This window comes from Hypomesus nipponensis, chromosome 11, assembly GCF_054491055.1.
Source record: "Hypomesus nipponensis isolate SF chromosome 11, ASM5449105v1, whole genome shotgun sequence".
NCBI classification, from domain to species: Eukaryota; Metazoa; Chordata; class Actinopteri; order Osmeriformes; family Osmeridae; genus Hypomesus; species Hypomesus nipponensis.
The window spans coordinates 23368556-23381969 of NC_140371.1; positions in this window are offsets into that span (position 1 = coordinate 23368556).

Below are 13414 nucleotides of genomic sequence, written 5' to 3' on the forward strand. Positions count from 1 at the left end.
TCTAAACTGAGTGCACACATATGCACACACAAACAAACAGGCACACTCATACTGTGTAGGGTTTTGATCCATCACCTTGTTTCAGAGACAGTGTCTGATCTGCCAGTTATCTCTGCCAGCCCACTAATAAGAACAAAACAGAAAATAAACATCAAATGGTTTTGCAGGAAAAGAGCTATACTTCAAAGCTCTCAGGCAGCCCTGTTTGGAGCTCTCACTCTCCCAAGCAAAATGATTGACACCATGGAATAGCAATAACTGCAGTAAAACAAAGGCAGCCATGTGCAATACATACCATGCATTCACCAATGCATACTAAAGATATTTGAGTGACATTTTGACACAGTCTTTGATGATCCTAAAAAGGTGTGGTAGTTTTTGATTGCCTGTGAACCTGTTCATGGGTGTCCATCACGCTGACAAAGTTAATATTTCTGTAATCATAGCTAAACTCCACATTTGCTTTTTCTCTTTTATACAACTATCAGTCAGTTCCCTGACTTCCCCCTCCACATTGTAAAACTGGGATTCAAGATCCTCCAGGTTTTTTTCTTCCATGACAGGTAGCACAACATGCTCTAAAATAGGTTTTGTACAAAAATAAATCAATGTGGACAATCTGAACAATGGTCCCAATTATCTGTACGTCCAGCACGAACACCCTGATTCATCCTTAGAGACTGGGTGACTCATTATCTTATGGAGGAGGATACAATACCTCTAACAAACTCTCCCAGTATTATATATAGCCAAGCATAAACCAGTATGGTGAAGGAACATGAAGAGAAAGCTGTGTTTAAAGAGGGCTACTTTGTATGCTTTTGCACTTGTGTGACAATTCTGTAGACACAGTACTGCACAATCACATGTACATGAGGAGAAAGAAAACTATCTTCAGTTTTTCCTGTAGTAGCTGAATCCATGAATCAATTTCTGTAAAATGAGCCTAGTAAGAATGAATGAAATTGACTTCACGCCCTATCAGGAATGTAATATAAACTAATAATTACTGAACTTTTTCTGTAAATTATAGGTGTTTTTTCTGTATTTCTGAATTACAGAAAATACAGATAGAAGGACAATGGCAAGATGTAAGTGTATAATTTTCATAATAATTACAGCCAAGTGTTGTTACTTCAAAATACATTAAAATCCAAGTTTTTTAATAAAAAATTATAAAATAATTTTCACGAAAATGTTCTGTTAAAACGTTCACTTTATCAAAACTAGCCATTTTAACAGTTATTTTGCAGATATTTACTAATCATCCAACAGACAAACAAATCATTTTTGGTTGACACATAGGAAGCAGGATAGCAGAGTTATGGGCCCGACAAAAGGGGAGGGCGAATTTGGTCCAAAAAATCTCAAAATCCAGTCCAAAACACGCCCGTAGAGGGGACACTGATGATCAGACCAGGCCAAGTTTGGGGCCTCTGGGGGCTTCCTAGGCAGAGTTATGGGCCCGACAAAAGGGGAGGGTGAATATGGTCCAAAAAATCTCAAAATCCAGTCCAAAACACGCCCGTAGAGGGGACCTTGATGAACAGGCCAGGCCAAGTTTGGGGCCTCTGAGGCCTTCCTAGGCAGAGTTATGAGCCCGACAAAAGGGGAGGGTGAATATGGTCCAAAAAATCTCAAAATCCAGTCCAAAACACGCCCGTAGAGGGGACCTTGATGAACAGGCCAGGCCAAGTTTGGGGCCTCTGAGGCCTTCCTAGGCAGAGTTATGAGCCCGACAAAAGGGGAGGGCGAATTTGGTCCCCAAAATCTCAAAATCCAATCCAAAACATGCTCTTATAGGGGACCTTGATGAACAGGCCAGGCCAAGTTTGGGGCCTCTGAGGCCTTCCTAGGCAGAGTTATGAGCCCGACAAAAGGGGAGGGCGAATATGGTCCAAAAAATCTCAAAATAAAGTCAAAACATGCCCGTAGAGGGGACTCTGATGAACAGGGCAGGCCAAGTTTGGGGCATCTGGGGCCTTCCTAGGCAGAGTTATGGGCCCGACAAAAGGGGAGGGTGAATATGGTCCAAAAAATCTCAAATTCCAGTCCACAACACGCCCGTAGAGGGGACCTTGATGAACAGGCCAGGCCAAGTTTGGGGCCTCTGAGGCCTTCCTAGGCAGAGTTATGAGCCCGACAAAAGGGGAGGGCGAATATGGTCAAAAAACCTCAAAATAATAATTTTTGGGACCAAATTCGTCCAAAAATCTCGAAATCCAATCCAAAACATGCCCGTAGAGGGGACTCTGGTGAACAGGCCAGGCCAAGTTTGGGGCCTCTGGGGGCTTCCCAAGCAGAGTTATGGGCCCGACAAAAGGGCAGGGCGAATTTGGTCCCAAAAATCTCCAAATCCAATCCAAAACATGCTCTTAGAGGGGACTCTGATGAACAGGGCAGGCCAAGTTTGGGGCCTCTGGGGCCTTCCTAGGCAGAGTTATGAGCCCGACAAAAGGGGAGGGCGAATTTGGTCCTCAAAATCTCAAAATCCAATCCAAAACATGCTCTTATAGGGGACCTTGATGAACAGGCCAGGCCAAGTTTGGGGCCTCTGAGGCCTTCCTAGGCAGAGTTATGAGCCCGACAAAAGGGGAGGGCGAATATGGTCAAAAAACCTCAAAATAATAATTTTTGGGACCAAATTCGTCCAAAAATCTCGAAATCCAATCCAAAACATGCCCGTAGAGGGGACTCTGGTGAACAGGCCAGGCCAAGTTTGGGGCCTCTGGAGGCTTCCCAAGCAGAGTTATGGGCCCGACAAAAGGGCAGGGCGAATTTGGTCCCAAAAATCTCCAAATCCAATCCAAAACATGCTCTTAGAGGGGACTCTGATGAACAGGGCAGGCCAAGTTTGGGGCCTCTGGGGCCTTCCTAGGCAGAGTTATGAGCCCGACAAAAGGGGAGGGCGAATTTGGTCCCCAAAATCTCAAAATCCAATCCAAAACATGCTCTTATAGGGGACCTTGATGAATAGGCCAGGCCAAGTTTGGGGCCTCTGAGGCCTTCCTAGGCAGAGTTATGAGCCCGACAAAAGGGGAGGGCGAATATGGTCCAAAAAATCTCAAAATCCAGTCCAAAACATGCCCGTAAAGGGGACTCTGATGAACAGGCCAGGCCAAGTTTGGGGCCTCTGGGGGCTTCCTAAGCAGAGTTATGGGCCCGACAAAAGGGCAGGGCGAATTTGGTCCCAAAAATCTCAAAATCCAATCCAAAACATGCCCGTAAAGGGGACTCTGATGAACAGGCCAGGCCAAGTTTGGGGCCTCTGGGGGCTTCCTAAGCAGAGTTATGGGCCCGACAAAAGGGCAGGGCGAATTTGGTCCCAAAAATCTCCAAATCCAATCCAAAACATGCTCTTAGAGGGGACTCTGATGAACAGGGCAGGCCAAGTTTGGGGCCTCTGGGGCCTTCCTAGGCAGAGTTATGGGCCCGACAAAAGGGGAGAGGGAATATGGTCCAAAAAATCTCAAAATCCAATCCAAAACATGCCCGTAGAGGGGACTCTGGTGAACAGGGCAGGCCAAGTTTGGGGCATCTGGGGCCTTCCTAGGCAGAGTTATGGGCCCGACAAAAGGGGAGGGTGAATATGGTCCAAAAAATCTCAAAATCCAGTCCAAAACACGCCCGTAGAGGGGACCTTGATGAACAGGCCAGGCCAAGTTTGGGGCATCTGGGGCCTTCCTAGGCAGAGTTATGAGCCCGACAAAAGGGGAGGGCGAATTTGGTCCCCAAAATCTCAAAATCCAATCCAAAACATGCTCTTATAGGGGACCTTGATGAACAGGCCAGGCCAAGTTTGGGGCCTCTGAGGCCTTCCTAGGCAGAGTTATGAGCCCGACAAAAGGGGAGGGCGAATATGGTCCAAAAAATCTCAAAATCCAGTCCAAAACATGCCCGTAAAGGGGACTCTGATGAACAGGCCAGGCCAAGTTTGGGGCCTCTGGGGGCTTCCTAAGCAGAGTTATGGGCCCGACAAAAGGGCAGGGCGAATTTGGTCCCAAAAATCTCCAAATCCAATCCAAAACATGCTCTTAGAGGGGACTCTGATGAACAGGGCAGGCCAAGTTTGGGGCCTCTGGGGCCTTCCTAGGCAGAGTTATGGGCCCGACAAAAGGGGAGAGGGAATATGGTCCAAAAAATCTCAAAATCCAATCCAAAACACGCCCGTAGAGGGGACCTTGATGAACAGGCCAGGCCAAGTTTGGGGCATCTGGGGCCTTCCTAGGCAGAGTTATGAGCCCGACAAAAGGGGAGGGTGAATATGGTCCAAAAAATCTCAAAATCCAGTCCAAAACACGCCTGTAGAGGGGACTCTGGTGAACAGGCCAGGCCAAGTTTGGGGCCTCTGGGGGCTTCCTAAGCAGAGTTATGGGCCCGACAAAAGGGCAGGGCGAATTTGGTCCCAAAAATCTCCAAATCCAATCCAAAACATGCTCTTAGAGGGGACTCTGATGAACAGGGCAGGCCAAGTTTGGGGCCTCTGGGGCCTTCCTAGGCAGAGTTATGAGCCCGACAAAAGGGGAGGGCGAATTTGGTCCCCAAAATCTCAAAATCCAATCCAAAACATTCTCTTATAGGGGACCTTGATGAACAGGCCAGGCCAAGTTTGGGGCCTCTGGGGCCTTCCTAGGCAGAGTTATGAGCCCGACAAAAGGGGAGGGCGAATTTGGTCCCCAAAATCTCAAAATCCAATCCAAAACATTCTCTTATAGGGGACCTTGATGAACAGGCCAGGCCAAGTTTGGGGCCTCTGAGGCCTTCCTAGGCAGAGTTATGAGCCCGACAAAAGGGGAGGGTGAATATGGTCCAAAAAATCTCAAAATAAAGTCCAAAACATGCCCGTAGAGGGGACTCTGATGAACAGGGCAGGCCAAGTTTGGGGCATCTGGGGCCTTCCTAGGCAGAGTTATGAGCCCGACAAAAGGGGAGGGTGAATATGGTCAAAAAAATCTCAAAATCCAGTCCAAAACACGCCTGTAGAGGGGACTCTGGTGAACAGGCCAGGCCAAGTTTGGGGCCTCTGGGGGCTTCCTAAGCAGAGTTATGGGCCCGACAAAAGGGCAGGGCGAATTTGGTCCCCAAAATCTCCAAATCCAATCCAAAACATGCTCTTAGAGGGGACTCTGATGAACAGGGCAGGCCAAGTTTGGGGCCTCTGGGGCCTTCCTAGGCAGAGTTATGAGCCCGACAAAAGGGGAGGGCGAATTTGGTCCCCAAAATCTCAAAATCCAATCCAAAACATGCTCTTATAGGGGACCTTGATGAACAGGCCAGGCCAAGTTTGGGGCCTCTGAGGCCTTCCTAGGCAGAGTTATGAGCCCGACAAAAGGGGAGGGCGAATATGGTCCAAAAAATCTCAAAATCCAGTCCAAAACATGCCCGTAAAGGGGACTCTGATGAACAGGCCAGGCCAAGTTTGGGGCCTCTGGGGGCTTCCTAAGCAGAGTTATGGGCCCGACAAAAGGGCAGGGCGAATTTGGTCCCAAAAATCTCCAAATCCAATCCAAAACATGCTCTTAGAGGGGACTCTGATGAACAGACCAGGCCAAGTTTGGGGCCTCTGGGGCCTTCCTAGGCAGAGTTATGGGCCCGACAAAAGGGGAGGGCGAATTTGGTCCCCAAAATCTCAAAATCCAATCCAAAACATTCTCTTATAGGGGACCTTGATGAACAGGCCAGGCCAAGTTTGGGGCATCTGGGGCCTATTATAAAGGCCTATACCCTAACCCAAAAAATCTCAAAATCCAGTCCAAAACATGCCCGTAAAGGGGACTCTGATGAACAGGCCAGGCCAAGTTTGGGGCCTCTGGGGGCTTCCTAAGCAGAGTTATGGGCCCGACAAAAGGGCAGGGCGAATTTGGTCCCAAAAATCTCCAAATCCAATCCAAAACATGCTCTTAGAGGGGACTCTGATGAACAGACCAGGCCAAGTTTGGGGCCTCTGGGGCCTTCCTAGGCAGAGTTATGGGCCCGACAAAAGGGGAGGGAGAATATGGTCCAAAAAATCTCAAAATCCAATCCAAAACACGCCCGTAGAGGGGACCTTGATGAACAGGCCAGGCCAAGTTTGGGGCATCTGGGGCCTTCCTAGGCAGAGTTATGAGCCCGACAAAAGGGGAGGGTGAATATGGTCCAAAAAATCTCAAAATCCAGTCCAAAACACGCCTGTAGAGGGGACTCTGGTGAACAGGCCAGGCCAAGTTTGGGGCCTCTGGGGGCTTCCTAAGCAGAGTTATGGGCCCGACAAAAGGGCAGGGCGAATTTGGTCCCAAAAATCTCCAAATCCAATCCAAAACATGCTCTTAGAGGGGACTCTGATGAACAGGGCAGGCCAAGTTTGGGGCCTCTGGGGCCTTCCTAGGCAGAGTTATGAGCCCGACAAAAGGGGAGGGCGAATTTGGTCCCCAAAATCTCAAAATCCAATCCAAAACATTCTCTTATAGGGGACCTTGATGAACAGGCCAGGCCAAGTTTGGGGCCTCTGGGGCCTTCCTAGGCAGAGTTATGAGCCCGACAAAAGGGGAGGGCGAATTTGGTCCCCAAAATCTCAAAATCCAATCCAAAACATTCTCTTATAGGGGACCTTGATGAACAGGCCAGGCCAAGTTTGGGGCCTCTGAGGCCTTCCTAGGCAGAGTTATGAGCCCGACAAAAGTGGAGGGCGAATATGGTCCAAAAAATCTCAAAATAAAGTCCAAAACATGCCCGTAGAGGGGACTCTGATGAACAGGCCAGTTCAAGTTTGGGGCATCTGGGGCCTTCCTAGGCAGAGTTATGGGCCCGACAAAAGGGGAGGGCGAATATGGTCCAAAAAATCTCAAAATAAAGTCCAAAACATGCCCGTAGAGGGGACTCTGATGAACAGGGCAGGCCAAGTTTGGGGCATCTGGGGCCTTCCTAGGCAGAGTTATAAGCCCGACAAAAGGGGAGGGTGAATATGGTCCAAAAAATCTCAAAATCCAGTCCAAAACACGCCTGTAGAGGGGACTCTGGTGAACAGGCCAGGCCAAGTTTGGGGCCTCTGGGGGCTTCCTAAGCAGAGTTATGGGCCCGACAAAAGGGCAGGGCGAATTTGGTCCCCAAAATCTCCAAATCCAATCCAAAACATGCTCTTAGAGGGGACTCTGATGAACAGGGCAGGCCAAGTTTGGGGCCTCTGGGGCCTTCCTAGGCAGAGTTATGAGCCCGACAAAAGGGGAGGGCGAATTTGGTCCCCAAAATCTCAAAATCCAATCCAAAACATGCTCTTATAGGGGACCTTGATGAACAGGCCAGGCCAAGTTTGGGGCCTCTGAGGCCTTCCTAGGCAGAGTTATGAGCCCGACAAAAGGGGAGGGCGAATATGGTCCAAAAAATCTCAAAATCCAGTCCAAAACATGCCCGTAAAGGGGACTCTGATGAACAGGCCAGGCCAAGTTTGGGGCCTCTGGGGGCTTCCTAAGCAGAGTTATGGGCCCGACAAAAGGGCAGGGCGAATTTGGTCCCAAAAATCTCCAAATCCAATCCAAAACATGCTCTTAGAGGGGACTCTGATGAACAGACCAGGCCAAGTTTGGGGCCTCTGGGGCCTTCCTAGGCAGAGTTATGGGCCCGACAAAAGGGGAGGGCGAATTTGGTCCCCAAAATCTCAAAATCCAATCCAAAACATTCTCTTATAGGGGACCTTGATGAACAGGCCAGGCCAAGTTTGGGGCATCTGGGGCCTTCCTAGGCAGAGTTATGAGCCCGACAAAAGGGGAGGGTGAATATGGTCAAAAAATCTCAAAATCCAGTCCAAAACACGCCTGTAGAGGGGACTCTGGTGAACAGGCCAGGCCAAGTTTGGGGCCTCTGGGGGCTTCCTAAGCAGAGTTATGGGCCCGACAAAAGGGCAGGGCGAATTTGGTCCCAAAAATCTCCAAATCCAATCCAAAACATGCTCTTAGAGGGGACTCTGATGAACAGGGCAGGCCAAGTTTGGGGCCTCTGGGGCCTTCCTAGGCAGAGTTATGAGCCCGACAAAAGGGGAGGGCGAATTTGGTCCCCAAAATCTCAAAATCCAATCCAAAACATTCTCTTATAGGGGACCTTGATGAACAGGCCAGGCCAAGTTTGGGGCATCTGGGGCCTTCCTAGGCAGAGTTATGGGCCCGACAAAAGGGCAGGGCGAATTTGGTCCCAAAAATCTCCAAATCCAATCCAAAACATGCTCTTAGAGGGGACTCTGATGAACAGGGCAGGCCAAGTTTGGGGCCTCTGGGGCCTTCCTAGGCAGAGTTATGAGCCCGACAAAAGGGGAGGGCGAATTTGGTCCCCAAAATCTCAAAATCCAATCCAAAACATTCTCTTATAGGGGACCTTGATGAACAGGCCAGGCCAAGTTTGGGGCATCTGGGGCCTTCCTAGGCAGAGTTATGGGCCCGACAAAAGGGGAGGGCGAATATGGTCCAAAAAATCTCAAAATAAAGTCCAAAACATGCCCGTAGAGGGGACTCTGATGAACAGGCCAGGCCAAGTTTGGGGCATCTGGGGCCTTCCTAGGCAGAGTTATGGGCCCGACAAAAGGGGAGGGCGAATATGGTCCAAAAAATCTCAAAATAAAGTCCAAAACATGCCCGTAGAGGGGACTCTGATGAACAGGGCAGGCCAAGTTTGGGGCATCTGGGGCCTTCCTAGGCAGAGTTATGGGCCCGACAAAAGGGGAGGGAGAATATGGTCCAAAAAATCTCAAAATAAAGTCCAAAACATGCCCGTAGAGGGGACTCTGATGAACAGGGCAGGCCAAGTTTGGGGCATCTGGGGCCTTCCTAGGCAGAGTTATGAGCCCGACAAAAGGGGAGGGTGAATATGGTCCAAAAAATCTCAAAATCCAGTCCAAAACACGCCTGTAGAGGGGACTCTGGTGAACAGGCCAGGCCAAGTTTGGGGCCTCTGGGGGCTTCCTAAGCAGAGTTATGGGCCCGACAAAAGGGCAGGGCGAATTTGGTCCCCAAAATCTCCAAATCCAATCCAAAACATGCTCGTAGAGGGGACTCTGATGAACAGGGCAGGCCAAGTTTGGGGCCTCTGGGGCCTTCCTAGGCAGAGTTATGAGCCCGACAAAAGGGGAGGGCGTATTTGGTCCCCAAAATCTCAAAATCCAATCCAAAACATGCTCTTATAGGGGACCTTGATGAACAGGCCAGGCCAAGTTTGGGGCCTCTGAGGCCTTCCTAGGCAGAGTTATGAGCCCGACAAAAGGGGAGGGCGAATATGGTCCAAAAAATCTCAAAATCCAGTCCAAAACATGCCCGTAAAGGGGACTCTGATGAACAGGCCAGGCCAAGTTTGGGGCCTCTGGGGGCTTCCTAAGCAGAGTTATGGGCCCGACAAAAGGGCAGGGCGAATTTGGTCCCAAAAATCTCCAAATCCAATCCAAAACATGCTCTTAGAGGGGACTCTGATGAACAGACCAGGCCAAGTTTGGGGCCTCTGGGGCCTTCCTAGGCAGAGTTATGGGCCCGACAAAAGGGGAGGGCGAATTTGGTCCCCAAAATCTCAAAATCCAATCCAAAACATTCTCTTATAGGGGACCTTGATGAACAGGCCAGGCCAAGTTTGGGGCATCTGGGGCCTTCCTAGGCAGAGTTATGAGCCCGACAAAAGGGGAGGGTGAATATGGTCAAAAAATCTCAAAATCCAGTCCAAAACACGCCTGTAGAGGGGACTCTGGTGAACAGGCCAGGCCAAGTTTGGGGCCTCTGGGGGCTTCCTAAGCAGAGTTATGGGCCCGACAAAAGGGCAGGGCGAATTTGGTCCCAAAAATCTCCAAATCCAATCCAAAACATGCTCTTAGAGGGGACTCTGATGAACAGGGCAGGCCAAGTTTGGGGCCTCTGGGGCCTTCCTAGGCAGAGTTATGAGCCCGACAAAAGGGGAGGGCGAATTTGGTCCCCAAAATCTCAAAATCCAATCCAAAACATTCTCTTATAGGGGACCTTGATGAACAGGCCAGGCCAAGTTTGGGGCATCTGGGGCCTTCCTAGGCAGAGTTATGGGCCCGACAAAAGGGCAGGGCGAATTTGGTCCCAAAAATCTCCAAATCCAATCCAAAACATGCTCTTAGAGGGGACTCTGATGAACAGGGCAGGCCAAGTTTGGGGCCTCTGGGGCCTTCCTAGGCAGAGTTATGAGCCCGACAAAAGGGGAGGGCGAATTTGGTCCCCAAAATCTCAAAATCCAATCCAAAACATTCTCTTATAGGAGACCTTGATGAACAGGCCAGGCCAAGTTTGGGGCATCTGGGGCCTTCCTAGGCAGAGTTATGGGCCCGACAAAAGGGGAGGGCGAATATGGTCCAAAAAATCTCAAAATAAAGTCCAAAACATGCCCGTAGAGGGGACTCTGATGAACAGGGCAGGCCAAGTTTGGGGCATCTGGGGCCTTCCTAGGCAGAGTTATGGGCCCGACAAAAGGGGAGGGAGAATATGGTCCAAAAAATCTCAAAATCCAATCCAAAACACGCCCGTAGAGGGGACCTTGATGAACAGGCCAGGCCAAGTTTGGGGCCTCTGAGGCCTTCCTAGGCAGAGTTATGAGCCCGACAAAAGGGGAGGGCGAATATGGTCCAAAAAATCTCCAAATCCAATCCAAAACACGCCCCTAGAGGGGACTCTGATGAACAGGGCAGGCCAAGTTTGGGGCCTCTGAGGCCTTCCTAGGCAGAGTTATGAGCCCGACAAAAGGGGAGGGCGAATATGGTCCAAAAAATCTCAAAATCCAATCCAAAACATGCCCGTAGAGGGGACTCTGATGAACAAGGCAGGCCAAGTTTGGGGCATCTGGGGCCTTCCTAGGCAGAGTTATGGGCCCGACAAAAGGGGAGGGAGAATATGGTCCAAAAAATCTCAAAATCCAATCCAAAACATGCCCGTAGAGGGGACTCTGATGAACAGGGCAGGCCAAGTTTGGGGCATCTGGGGCCTTCCTAGGCAGAGTTATGGGCCCGACAAAAGGGGAGGGAGAATATGGTCCAAAAAATCTCAAAATCCAATCCAAAACACGCCCGTAGAGGGGACCTTGATGAACAGGCCAGGCCAAGTTTGGGGCCTCTGAGGCCTTCCTAGGCAGAGTTATGAGCCCGACAAAAGGGGAGGGCGAATATGGTCCAAAAAATCTCAAAATAAAGTCCAAAACATGCCCGTAGAGGGGACTCTGATGAACAGGGCAGGCCAAGTTTGGGGCATCTGGGGCCTTCCTAGGCAGAGTTATGGGCCCGACAAAAGGGGAGGGAGAATATGGTCCAAAAAATCTCAAAATCCAATCCAAAACACGCCCGTAGAGGGGACCTTGATGAACAGGCCAGGCCAAGTTTGGGGCCTCTGAGGCCTTCCTAGGCAGAGTTATGAGCCCGACAAAAGGGGAGGGCGAATATGGTCCAAAAAATCTCAAAATAAAGTCCAAAACATGCCCGTAGAGGGGACTCTGATGAACAGGGCAGGCCAAGTTTGGGGCATCTGGGGCCTTCCTAGGCAGAGTTATGGGCCCGACAAAAGGGGAGGGCGAATATGGTCCAAAAAATCTCAAAATAAAGTCCAAAACATGCCCGTAGAGGGGACTCTGATGAACAGGGCAGGCCAAGTTTGGGGCATCTGGGGCCTTCCTAGGCAGAGTTATGGGCCCGACAAAAGGGGAGGGCGAATATGGTCCAAAAAATCTCAAAATCCAATCCAAAACACGCCCGTAGAGGGGAACTTGATGAACAGGCCAGGCCAAGTTTGGGGCCTCTGAGGCCTTCCTAGGCAGAGTTATGAGCCCGACAAAAGGGGAGGGCGAATATGGTCCAAAAAATCTCCAAATCCAATCCAAAACACGCCCCTAGAGGGGACTCTGATGAACAGGGCAGGCCAAGTTTGGGGCCTCTGGGGGCTTCCTAAGCAGAGTTATGAGCCCGACAAAAGGGGAGGGCGAATATGGTCCAAAAAATCTCAAAATCCAATCCAAAACATGCCCGTAGAGGGGACTCTGATGAACAAGGCAGGCCAAGTTTGGGGCATCTGGGGCCTTCGTAGGCAGAGTTATGGGCCCGACAAAAGGGGAGGGAGAATATGGTCCAAAAAATCTCAAAATCCAATCCAAAACATGCCCGTAGAGGGGACTCTGATGAACAGGGCAGGCCAAGTTTGGGGCATCTGGGGCCTTCCTAGGCAGAGTTATGGGCCCGACAAAAGGGGAGGGAGAATATGGTCCAAAAAATCTCAAAATCCAATCCAAAACACGCCCGTAGAGGGGACCTTGATGAACAGGCCAGGCCAAGTTTGGGGCCTCTGAGGCCTTCCTAGGCAGAGTTATGAGCCCGACAAAAGGGGAGGGCGAATATGGTCCAAAAAATCTCAAAATAAAGTCCAAAACATGCCCGTAGAGGGGACTCTGATGAACAGGGCAGGCCAAGTTTGGGGCATCTGGGGCCTTCCTAGGCAGAGTTATGGGCCCGACAAAAGGGGAGGGAGAATATGGTCCAAAAAATCTCAAAATCCAATCCAAAACACGCCCGTAGAGGGGACCTTGATGAACAGGCCAGGCCAAGTTTGGGGCCTCTGAGGCCTTCCTAGGCAGAGTTATGAGCCCGACAAAAGGGGAGGGCGAATATGGTCCAAAAAATCTCAAAATAAAGTCCAAAACATGCCCGTAGAGGGGACTCTGATGAACAGGGCAGGCCAAGTTTGGGGCATCTGGGGCCTTCCTAGGCAGAGTTATGGGCCCGACAAAAGGGGAGGGAGAATATGGTCCAAAAAATCTCAAAATCCAATCCAAAACACGCCCGTAGAGGGGACCTTGATGAACAGGCCAGGCCAAGTTTGGGGCCTCTGAGGCCTTCCTAGGCAGAGTTATGAGCCCGACAAAAGGGGAGGGCGAATATGGTCCAAAAAATCTCCAAATCCAATCCAAAACACGCCCCTAGAGGGGACTCTGATGAACAGGGCAGGCCAAGTTTGGGGCCTCTGAGGCCTTCCTAGGCAGAGTTATGAGCCCGACAAAAGGGGAGGGCGAATATGGTCCAAAAAATCTCAAAATCCAATCCAAAACATGCCCGTAGAGGGGACTCTGATGAACAAGGCAGGCCAAGTTTGGGGCATCTGGGGCCTTCCTAGGCACAGTTATGGGCCCGACAAAAGGGGAGGGAGAATATGGTCCAAAAAATCTCAAAATCCAATCCAAAACATGCCCGTAGAGGGGACTCTGATGAACAGGGCAGGCCAAGTTTGGGGCATCTGGGGCCTTCCTAGGCAGAGTTATGGGCCCGACAAAAGGGGAGGGAGAATATGGTCCAAAAAATCTCAAAATAAAGTCCAAAACACGCCCGTAGAGGGGACCTTGATGAACAGGCCAGGCCAAGTTTGGGGCCTCTGAGGCCTTCCTAGGCAGAGTTATGAGCCCGACAAAAGGGGAGGGC